A 12,224-nucleotide genomic window follows, 5' to 3' on the forward strand; every position below is an offset into this window, starting at 1 on the left:
GGAAAAACATCAATATGGGATGTTCAGTCATTATTGCTAATGATGTGAGAGATCCCTTCGATCCGTAGCCCCTTCTGTTCGAGGTAGTTTTTGAGTTTGCAATTCAAATATTTTTGCTTGTACACTGAAAGAAAACTCCAGCCAACGGTAACAGCAACAAGGCCAACAAATTGGGTCAATACCCACACACACACACACACACACACGCACCGACACAGCACAGCACAGACACTCGCGCAGTCAGGAAAACTTTCGCCAGAGACTGAGAGAGAAGGAGAGATAGACGACGGCGGGGTTCAGTTTGGTGTTCGATATAAAAAATTGGTTTTTATTGTTATTTCATTTCTACCGTTTATCGGTCTGGCGGCATCTTTACGCTGACGATTCTCTCTCTCTCTATATATATGTATATGGATATATACATCTCTTTCTCTCTTTTTCTGCTCCTCCTTTACCACTGAGTGATTTTCCCCCATTTTGGTACTCGCTCTGCTCTGTGGCGCTGCCTTGAACGCGTGAAATGGAGTAGAAAAATTGTTTTTCTATCAAAGGCAAAATATCGCAGCAAACTCTCCAACATTTTCCCCGTAACCTCATACCACCATCCCCCCCGCCTCCCTCCAACCCACTATTCCAATCTCTGTCTCTCTCTCTCTCACTCTCCACCAAGTACCATTCCCCCCCCCTATGGCAGTAACAATCGTTGGTTGTTTGTTGTTGTTGTTGTTTTTTTTTTTTGGTGATATAGTAGCGACTTTTCTCTATCAATTTAATGCCCACAACTTTGCTGGACACGCGGCTTTAACTTTTTGTGAACTTTGTTGCTGTTGTTGGATGAAGAGGTCACTAGAGTGGGGAAAAAATAGCTGAAGGGCGGAATAGGGTCTGCTGGTTTGGTATTTGGTTTTTGGCCCGAGATTCGAGATTCGAGGTTTTCTCTACTGCCACTGACGCCACTTGTCCTCTCCAACGATACTGTCTGCTGCTGGCTACCGACTGTGATTTGTGCTGCTAATTGGAGTTTCATTCGCTCAAGAGAGAGGTACCAGTAGGATTCAGTGCACAGTTAAAGGCACACATATAGCAGAGAGCATACTAGAGGAATTTGTCAACTACACGGCGCTGCATGTGGCCCACCAGTGTAGTGGAACTTTTGGCAGCGATACGCAAAACTTAAACCCAATTCAATTAAAAGAAAATAAATCACCCTCCCTGGAGCACCCTGAATCAACTCCTTACACAGAAAGATTCCGATCCGAAGCAGTCCAAGGGCTCGGGCGCACTGCAGCGTCTAGACGTTACCTTTTTGACCACCAAAGAGTTGGATCGTCTTGCAACGGCATGCACAGATATTCTCTAGCATCGCCTTTTATTGAATTAAATAGATAATGATCTAGAAATCTAGAAATGATCCACACTGCCATCTGTTTAGATTTACTTACTTTTTCACTACATTCTCCTACTACCCTGCTTTTGAAACTACCCCGTTCGGTTCCCTTATAGATCGCGGATAGCTGTATTGGAATATTGGAACGAGTTGTTATCCAAATATAGCATTTCTTTATTATTTTCCAAGGTTTCAGAGTCCCTGTTTCAAGTCTTTGAATTGCTTGGAGGTCCCTTGTTTGAACAGATGTAAGATTGCTGCATATCTCAGACCTCAAAGCGTTTAACTTTAGAATTTCTTCGTGTTGTACTGCTAGAATCCTGTTGCCAGTTTGCGGCTCCATTTCCTTGCTCATTGTTTTCTTACTTTTGTATCTCTCAGATACTTTCCTTTGTCGGCAGCTCTTTTTTGGTTGATGAACATTTTATGATAATTTGTTTTGACAAATTTTTTAAGTTGTAAATTTTGTTTGCACACAAGCACAGAAGATACTCGTACAATTATACTTGCAGACGGAGACACAGATACAGACACAGCTACAGACACAGATACAGACACAGATACGTTGTGCATTCAGTGAGCCATATGTTTGTCTAGAGTTGCCACACTTGCATGCAGACACAACAGGCACACTCACATATGCTTCCGCTCAGTGTGCTTCCTTGTTCTTGTTCTTGTTCTTCGGGCTGTGAGTGTGTTTGTTTCCAGTTTACTTTTGCCGCGTCTGCATTGCGTCTTTTGTTATTATTACATTTTCATAAATGCAAAAGATACAGATACACACACACACACACACACAAACACAGACACACAAGAACTCGTTGATAAATTTTGTAAAGTTTTGTCTGCCATGCGGCTCGTTAGCTGCCTCTGTCTCTGTCTCTGTCTGTGCCCCTGGAGCTGGAGGACGAGCTGAGGAGCTTCTCCACCATGGGTGTCCTTTCTGTGGCTTCACTTGTCCCTCTATCTGTATGCTTGGTTACACAATCACCCTGCGCACCACCACCACTGCAAACCACTCCTCACTCCGCACTGCTCACCCTAGCCGCTGTCTCTGTTTTATACGCATGAAAAATTGCTTCCCAGTGCAACGTTGAAATAAGATATTTCAATTTTGTATTGTAATTTCAGAACTTAAAATGTAATTTTTGAACACATAAGGGAGTCCATTGTGTGTAACCCTGCTCTTCCATATCCCTTATCCTCCTTTTTTGTTTGTGGAAGTAAGCTCTTCCTGCCCGTCCGCCTGCCCGCCTGCCTTCCTGCCTGCCTTTTTTTCTGCCATTTTCTTTCACCATTTTCAACTTGTTCTTCTAACTTCTTCGCAACTGAAACTGAACTGAACTGAACTGAACGTGGCAACCCTTGCGCAATTGTGTCTGCTCTGTGCGGATAGACGGTTCAATATATAAGCCAGACAGAGACATCCCTCCCAGAAAGCCTCCGCTGCTCTACCTCCACCCGGTTGTGGGGGGGGGGGGGGGGGGGGGCTCTCTTCCGCCGGCCGCTCAATTGTTGCTTCTCTTTGGGAAATTATGCAAACAGGCTAAAAACGTTGGTCGGGGTTGACAGGAATGAGATGTCTTCCGCTTGGCTCAGTTTTTGCCTTGTAATAAAGTAGCAACTGCACCCTCCACCCCACCCATACACCATACAGCACCTTACCCACCTCGTTATAACTGCATAGGCGGCACTTTTTTATGCTGTCGCTACCCTGGGATCTATCTATTGGATCTGTATGGGGGTCACCTGACCTGACGGTGGTGTAGACGCAAAAAATCTGGATACAAAATCGAAAATGCACATACAAAATTGTATTAATCTATTCATCAATGTACAGATAAGCAATCGAAAGTTCTTCATCTCAGAGAATATCTATATAAAATAAATTGGGAGTAACTTTCCACCTAACCAATAATTGGGACCATCAAGAATCTGCATCTGGATCATCTGAAAGTCTCAATTCTTCAAGCGCCTCCGTGAGAATAATTTATAATCAGTTTGTAGATACATTAAGGTATAGCACAATCATCTTATATTTCCCAATCCATACAAGAAATATTCGTCCGAGTGCCGATGCTTCTGTTGATTGTGAAACTAACAGCATTCTATTAGAATAGAATGCTTATAGGAATTGTCTATCTATCCTGCAAGAGCTCTATGGAATTCCATCACTTCGGGTGTCTCCGTTGGCTGCCAAGGGTGACCCCGATGTCGACTCTTCGACGCAGTTACACTTTAACTATTTTATGTCGGTGTGGGTGGGGGGCGGAGGGCAAGCATTTCTGGGGCTGCCGCCTTAGGGCTGGCTGCTTCGGCTCAAGTTTTTGGCAGCGCTTAAGAACTTAACACACAATGCCAAAATGTGCAAGCGGGGAAGAGAAAGCAGGGAGCAGCAGGAGCAGAAGCAACTTGCCACGCCCCCTGGCATAGCACACGGAAAAGTTTCAGTAGTCAGGTCCCACTCCACATCGGTAGCACCACCGGGGAGCCCAAGACCTAGCACCACCGCACCGCCTTCTTCAATTCCAGTGCCAGTGCCAGTGCCCTGGCAAGTGACAAAGCTGGCTGGCAACGTCGTGTGTAGTAGGAAATGAGCCAAATTATGGCAAATTGTTGGCAAAAGTATTTAAAATGAGTTTATTTTCGAAATAAAAACTTCTGGTTGAGAACTTGCGTCTCCGGGGTAAGATGGTCTCTGTGTGTGTTTTGCAGTGCCTGTGCACGCATCGTGCATACTCGTACGATGTCGATGTCAATGCTGATGATGACGATGGGACAATAATGACAGAAACATTACCAAACTCACATGAGACAATTAAAATGCCATTAGACAAGCAACTGAATGTACGAGTGAATCAGTTGAGTCGCTCTGCCCTAAGCTGAGTTCGAGTTGAGTGGAGCTGAGTAGAGTTGAACGAGTAAATGGATGGCAAACTCTAAGATGGTTAATCATACATATGTTGATTAATACGCAACCACATAACACACACACACCTATATGTACATATAGGAAAAGTCCACGAGGCCAAAAGATCAAAACTCAATAAAAACACATTATCATATAATTTTGTGCAGATATTATTTTTTTCTCGTTATTGGAACTTAACTTATTTAACAAATTGAAAGATCATTTTATTAACTTTATTTATTTATTATTTTTTTAGCCATATTATCAGATGACTTATTATTATACATATTTTGCAGTATCAAACGCATTTTTTAGTGCATCAGTGGAACAAATGGCTCAGGTTTCACTTGCGTTTTTGCCCCGTTTCAATTGCCTTGAAAATAATAAATTACCAAAAATCAACCTTAGTGCCCGATACCCAAGCACTTTGCTGATAAGAAGATGAGTAATATATGAAAGATTGTTGGTTCGGATTTGATATCCCAATCATCGTTTGGTGGTCAATTTAATGATACCCAATATATTTTATATTTAACTTTATTTGTGTCTCTGAATCTGGTTCTATTTTTCGAAACTAGTTCGGTTATTTCATTATAGGCCAAAGTATACCCAAAATGTTTTCTGAGGAGGTATTCAGAAGTATAGAGAATAAGCCCATCTATAAAGGGAAATAGGAGAAACGGGATCAGGCATCAGGCCTCAGTAGCTCTCAGCACCCAATTCTCAAGTTTTCGCCGACCGGATTCGGCCACATAGATGCACACGCAAACTGCATTTGGTGAGAAGAACTACTTAACGCTCATTAATACATTTTAGTACATTTACGGGCATACATATACTCAAACCCACACAATGGAAAGGAGCAACTCGTTGACAAGTGACTCACTCGCCATAACACCCACACATGGAGGGAGACCAAAACCAAGACCAGACCAGACCAGACCATCACCAGACCAGGCCAGACTGAACACAAGCAGGGAAAACCGCACAATTATGACTTGTCTTGGGCTTGGTCCTATGTGTGTCTGTCTCCCTGTGCGATGGGGCGTATGGGGTAGGACGGAGATGGAGGGACGGAGAGCAGGCGACCTTAACTGTAAAACAAAAATGTTGAAAACCTAACAACAAAATGTAAATCCTTTCAATTGAAATGTAACATCCCAGCCAGGAAGCACCCACAAGGGGCATTTGGACGGGAGTGGAGTGGGGAACGAAGGGAAGGGAAGTGTGGCTCGAAGGAACTTTGGCTCGTCAGCAGCTTTTGCTTGTTTGCGCTCCTAAGTTATTGTTACTGGTGCCAACTGGCTTAGCGACTCGACTCCACTCGACTTCGTCTTCAGAGTGCTCCCTCCGAGTCCTCTAGCCTTGGCCACAGCCACCCCTCCTCGGGTTGAGTAGATAGTCGTTGGTTAGTCCTTTGTCGAGTGCGTATGCTTCATATTTTCTATTTGTGTGAGTGGCCCGGTCTCTTTCCGCTATCCCTGCTCGATCCCACTCCCTTTCCCTTTGAGTCTCGAGGAGTAGAACTCCTTCGGGTGTGCGTGTGTCAACTGGCTTAAAGTTGCGCGTGGATTTGTTTGCTAATTCCATGGCAACCCATTAGCATAAAATTGTGCACATAAAATGCCACTTCTGGCTCTTCTGCTCAGCTCTCGTCTGTTCTCATCTGATTCGCATTCGCACTCGCATTCCCTGACACTTATTTTGCTTGTTCTGCTTCATCATCATCATCATCGTCCTGTTCTTGGTTTATTATCACCAAAATCTCTCGTTGTTTGCCAAATCTCACTTGTAGCCCATCAACAGGTGCAGAGTCCAGAGGGCAGGACACAAAGAGCCAAAAGTAGGCGAAATTGGTGGGCAAACAACGAAAGGAAAGTCGAACAAAATCTCCGAGTTTCGACTTCGGCATGGAGTAAAGTTTCATCCACTTCCTTATTGTGTTACAATATTTCTTCCCATGTATGATCGCCCTCAGACCCTTCCATCTTGGTGGAATCTGTCTTTGAAAATTACATAAAAATATACATATATTTTCACATCCGAATCCGAAGAAACAAAAAGAGTACCTCTTCAATAGTCAAATATGAACTATTATATACTATTGCTTTGGCCTGGAGGAGTAAGGCTTGCTTGTAATCTGTAAAGTATACATATTTGTGCTATGATTGTAGAGGGCTTCAATGATGTACGATTAATTTGTGGTTTGGTTTTGGTTACCAGCTTAAGGTGTCGTTGTGATATCTCCTGACTGACAGCTCTGTTGACTGTTTCGGGCTTTTCCGACTGCTTCTTTGTCTTTTTTTTTTTGGTTTTGATGTTTTTTTTGCTTTTTTGTTTAGGGTAATGCTGAATCAACAAAGTTGTCAACTTGGACAATCCTTGGAGCCTTTTTGTCGAGTGTTTGCTTGAGCCTAGCGATTGCTTCTCCTTTGTCTACTGCTTGCTACACTTTCCCATTCTCCCTCTTGTTCTCTCTCTGTCTATCGCTTTCTCCTTTCCTGTTTCAGAGCTACAAAAACTCAGCGTGAGATAGTTAATTTGTTTTCACTTCAGCAACAAGAATATCATCGTCATCCAACGTTCTCTTACTCAGTGAACCCCCACTTTCCACTCCCATACCCATTCCCACTCCCTGTCCCTGTCCCTGTCCCAATTTCTCCGTGTTCCGTGCATCCCTTCTCCCCGTCACTTTCTCTGTGCCTCTACCACTTTTGGCTCATTTATTTTCAGTTTGACGCCTGAGCGCTGCTTATTTGCACAACAATAGACAGCAGGAGAGAGAGAGAGTGGAGAAAGCTGGGTGCTTGGATGATGGCTGCTGGCTGAAAGGAGGAGGTGCGCTGGTCGGCCAAAGCGAGGAGCAGTGTTGGCTGGCTGGCCGGAGCGTTGTATGAGAAGTAGCCGCTGTCAAACTTATCAAATGGCGACGCGAAGTAGAAAGAAAAGATTGCACAAATGAAGACAACACAAGGGTGTTGCCAGAGAGGCGTAGTGATTGTAAGAGGGAGCGGTAAGACGGTGGGGCGGTGGGGCGGTGGTAAAGGCAGTTGACAACTGCGAAAAAAATACAGAAAATGGCAATGGGTAAGATGGGTAGGACGGGTAGGACGCGTACGACGGAAGGGTAGGCAAATTGTCACAAAGAAAAATTAAAAACGCAAAAACAAAAGACAACCACCAGCAGAAAGAGACACAGAGGAAGGAGTAGGAGCAGCTGGAGAATCCTCCAAGGGGAGGAGGCAGCGTCTATTGGGAGGTGCAGGTCTATACGAGGGAAGAAGTCACACCGAGAAAAGAGATGTATAATACATATTTATGTGCACATATCCGGTACCTATTTTTAGATGATTACTGTCTTAAAAAGGCCGTGATGAATATTTACATGGGATATTGAAAAATTTCAAAATTGTTCTGTCAATATCCACGGAAATGCATAGCATTTTTCCTGCAGTGCACCAAGGGATGAAGGGATAATGGTGTTGGAGGCGGGTCTCAACGGTACATCAACTCAAAAATGTGGAGCAAGTGGCAAGCAAAGTTGTATGGCAACGACAGCGACAACGACAACGACAACGAGAGTCCTGTCCAATCCTGTCCAGCGGCAGGAGAACTCCCAAAAAATTGTCACCCGTTGCCTGTAATGCTGGTGGTGCCTGCCTGTCACGGCTGCACAATGTTTCAATTTGGCATTTTATCCCAGCGACAATTGTTGTTCGTTGTTTGTCACTGTGGGCGGTGCGGTGCTGCCACGTGGCGGGTTGTAGGCTGACATATTTTAATTAAATTGTTTGCGGAGCCACTTGGGCTCGGCTTGGGGCAAGTGCTGGCTGAAGGACGATCCCCCAAAAACCCATCAGCACTTTATGAAATGGATTTATTATCCAGGAAACGGCCTTCAAGGGAGACTACTTACAAGAAAGGTGAAGGATTCAGGGTGGATGGGCTGTTTGTGTTTAGCCTAAGTTATGATAAGTCGTAAGGCATTACCCAAGGTAAAGAGGGGTCAGCGGGTAGCTGGGAATGGCGAAGACTAAATATGATTATTTTTAATAAGTTACTTTAGGCCAGGTAATGCTTGTTGGGCTAGTTCGGGGGGGTGGCTTAAATAAAGTTGCAATGGAAGCTCTTTGGAATGTACCCACGGGTCTACTACGAGTACTATCTATATTTCGTTTCAATATTTGTTAATAGATATGTTGATGTATGTATACATATGTATTTGGGGCTGTGCTATGATTATTTATTGGTCTATAATGTTATTATTTACCAAAAAGAGTGAATGACTGGTGTACAAATGGGATCGGTTCTGTGGTTAACCTTGGAGTATATGGGAAAGACGATTAGACGATTAGAAAGAAGATTACTTAGAGTTGCGCTTCTCACTCTCTTGCTTTCCTATAACGAAAGCCAACCCCTGGCTCACTCGCCTCGCTCGCTCGAGCCAATATGAGTGAAATATCGGATCCAAAACTTGTTTTTATATAGCAATAAAATTTCTCTCGCTTCTTTTGTGAGTTCCTTATATGGAATTCGATTCACGCTCTTTCAACTTTTGATCTTCTTTACGCTCTCTTCTCTTTTACCCCATACTACCGTTCCTCGCCCGTCTGGCGTTAATTCTTCTCCATGAACACCTGTGCCTGTATTCTCATTTTTGCCGTTATGGTACAGACCCCGCCATTGTTACCATACCATCTGTCTCTTTTGCTCATTTCGCACAGCAGTCACCTCAACCTCTACCTCTCCCTCTCTCTAACATGTCTCTGCACTGCTTGTGGCCTCCTCTCTCAGTCTATATTTTGTCCTCTTTGTGTGCTTTTGCAGTTTGTAACCTTTGTCCTGCACACGGACTGTTTAGCCGCTGCCTCACCTCCTGTTTTCCATTGTCTGTGTGTGGTAATAGATCAATGAGATAACATATATTTTATTATGCACACAACAAAACAAAAGCCGAGCAGCGCCAACCAACATTCGACCAAATATTATGAGAATTATGAGAGGTCCTAGTCGCTCGTTTCCAGCTGGGTCCAGTGCCTCCTCCGCGGCTCTCAATTTTAATTATGCACTCGCATTCAGTGCTAAATTCGGACTATTCAAACATTTGGCCGTTGGCCACTTGCCACTTTTGGCCAGCGAACAATTAAAAAGCTCCGCTGGCCAGGAGGCCAGGAGGCCACGAGACGGGGGCTGGGGGTTGGGGGCTGGGAAAGGGGTGCTGTTAAATTTGTTGGCTTTTGCGATTATTTGATGGGCAAAAATGTAATAAACAGCTGAAATCTGAAAATTCCCTCAATTGCATTTGCCAATTTTTGTATTTGCCTCCTCCAATCCACTCCCTCTTCCATCCACTGCGGCCCTAAGCCTGATTTGTTGAAATTGAATGAAATTCAAATTTTCAAATAGATTAAATCAGATACGACCAAAGTACTGCACATAAAACAGCATAGTGGCAATGGGGAAAGTGTTGAGCTCTCGAAGCATGAATTTCTTGGAGCATGAATTTTCCTAAAACCTTCCTCTATCGACAGCCAATCGTAAAGATATTACTTTATGTTATTTCATCTATCTTTGTATACCCAGTACTCAACATGAGTATTGGGGTATATTAGATTTGTGGTGACATTGAATGTGCGTGTAACACCCAGATGGAACCCAGATCGGATTATTCTTCCACGCTCTTACTCATTTTGTGTCTCTATCCCACACACTCTACGTCGTGCAATGTGTGCGCCTTATTGCGGAGGAGAGCCCTACTGACTGAGAATCGGGTATAAGAGAGTAGAGTCGCGGCCTTAGCTGCTACTCAGAACATTCTCGCTCGTTATATACTGGAAGATTAAATCTGTTGGAAATATATTTAATCGAAATTTATTTAAATAAAATATTTGCATATTGGTGTGAAAATGTAAATGAAAACACTTGCTTTTTACATATGTACATATGCAAATAAATATTAAAATTTCAGTGGTTCACAGTATAGTGTATAGGATCTGGTTGGCTATAGCTGTGCTCGTACCACCTCATTCTAATGTCACCACACTAGCTCTACCTCCGTTGCGGAGATTACTACAGAAACATGTTTCTAATGCCAAAAAAATACGAGCAATAAAATTTGGTTAAATACCAAAGTCTCAACTTAATTGGTTCCTCAAAGACACAACTTTGATGGAGCTCAAGAATATATATACTGGAAGCAGTTAAGATAAATCAACAATGAAAAATACAGCAACAAAATACAACAACAAAACGAATAAAGAAGAGACCATAAGCTGAAGCGAAATGATTTTCTAAGTAAGTGCAAATTGCGTTTTAATTAAAATGTAAAAATAAAATACACAGATCCAGGACTCACAAAGACACTGCCGGGAGCCGAGACGGACACCCAGTGGATGGATGGGGGTGCCAACACTCAAAAATATAAAAATAAATAAAATCAAGCAAAAACAAAAAAAAAACAAAAAAGCGGAGAAGAAAAATAATTAAAATTTCGAAAAGTAAGTTGGAAAGTGTTTTCTCGCCTCTCGTCCTGTGACATCTGCTCGACAGTCGCTAACTGTTTGAGAGTTCCCTGTGATGTACCGCTCGCTGCCACCAACTGCTCCCTCATCCTTGCTGGCTCTGCTGGAGGACTTTCCCCAATTTTCTAGCAGCCGCTTCTCCGGAGGAGGGTGCTCCCCGTTACGTGCCACAGTATTAACACTCTCTAAGCTCGCAGAAAGCGTAAATGTCACAATTCCATTTATTTTTCGTATTTATATTTTCTTCGACTGGCCATGCCCACTTAATGGCCGCCCAACTGGCACGCTGTCTCCCTTTTCCCGGGCCCTCTATCATTTGCTTGCCTTATCAGCATATCGCACATCCCCATCCCCATCCCCATACCCTGGTCTCGCCGGAAAGTCCTCGTCGCCCGGCATTTTCTCTATTGCCTTGTGAAAAATTATTTGACAAACAGTTTTCCGCACGCGTTTTCTTCGCTTTACACCCAGCAGTATTCGCCACCCACTCATCCCACTTCTTTGGCAGCCTCTTCCCTTTGGTTCGACATCTTTTTTTCGTGGCTTGGCATAAAAATGCAAACTTTTTAATTGGGTTTTTGTGTGATCGCATTTGGGTAAAGCTATCACTGAGGAGGTGGCGGCCAAAGGGAGGCATTTGGTAGCCTGGAGGAGGGATGGCGGGGCTGGATATGGGGATTGAATTGGTAGTCCCCGGGTCCGACGCCATGGGCCCAACACCGCCGAAAATCCGCGTTGATGGCAGCCATTTGACGTCGCTGACTGCTGTGCTCAAAATTTTAAGCCGCTTAGCTTGACCAAAACTTCCTCACACTAAACACGACCAACCATTCCCGTGTGTACCTCCCATTATCCTGCCGGACAGCCGCCTCCCACCCATCTAATGAATTCATGGACAAAAAGGGCAACAATGAAAGAAATGTTGACCAAAATTGAAGGGAACACGCTCGCGGCACAAATTAGGCGGGCTCAGCAAATTTTTTGACAGCTTCAGAGCAGGATAACGGGAACGTGAACGGGAAAGGGATCGTGAACGTGAACGACGGGATAATCCTAGGTCAAATGGTCTTTCAACTTTTTGTGGATACTATAATCCTGCAGTTACCTTCGAAAATATAGGGGCTTTTCGATGCGATTCTCCAAAAAGTATCAATTGGTGAAGCCCTCTTCAACGTGTCCATAGCTGGAGGTAAAGCTGAAAGGCACAGGTAGGGATTATATTCCATAGCCTAGCACAAGACATTCTATATTAAATCTCACAAAAATCAAGTTGAAATGGACGATCTTGTAACTGCAGTACAGCGGCAAACAATATCCAATTTCCCTGGAGATACCCGTACACCTGCTTCATTGGCATTCGGAGTAAAAGAAAATAAAATCAACCTCTTGGCTGGCCGTCATAAAG

The sequence above is a fragment of the Drosophila pseudoobscura genome, chromosome X, assembly GCF_009870125.1.
Source record: "Drosophila pseudoobscura strain MV-25-SWS-2005 chromosome X, UCI_Dpse_MV25, whole genome shotgun sequence".
NCBI classification, from domain to species: Eukaryota; Metazoa; Arthropoda; class Insecta; order Diptera; family Drosophilidae; genus Drosophila; species Drosophila pseudoobscura.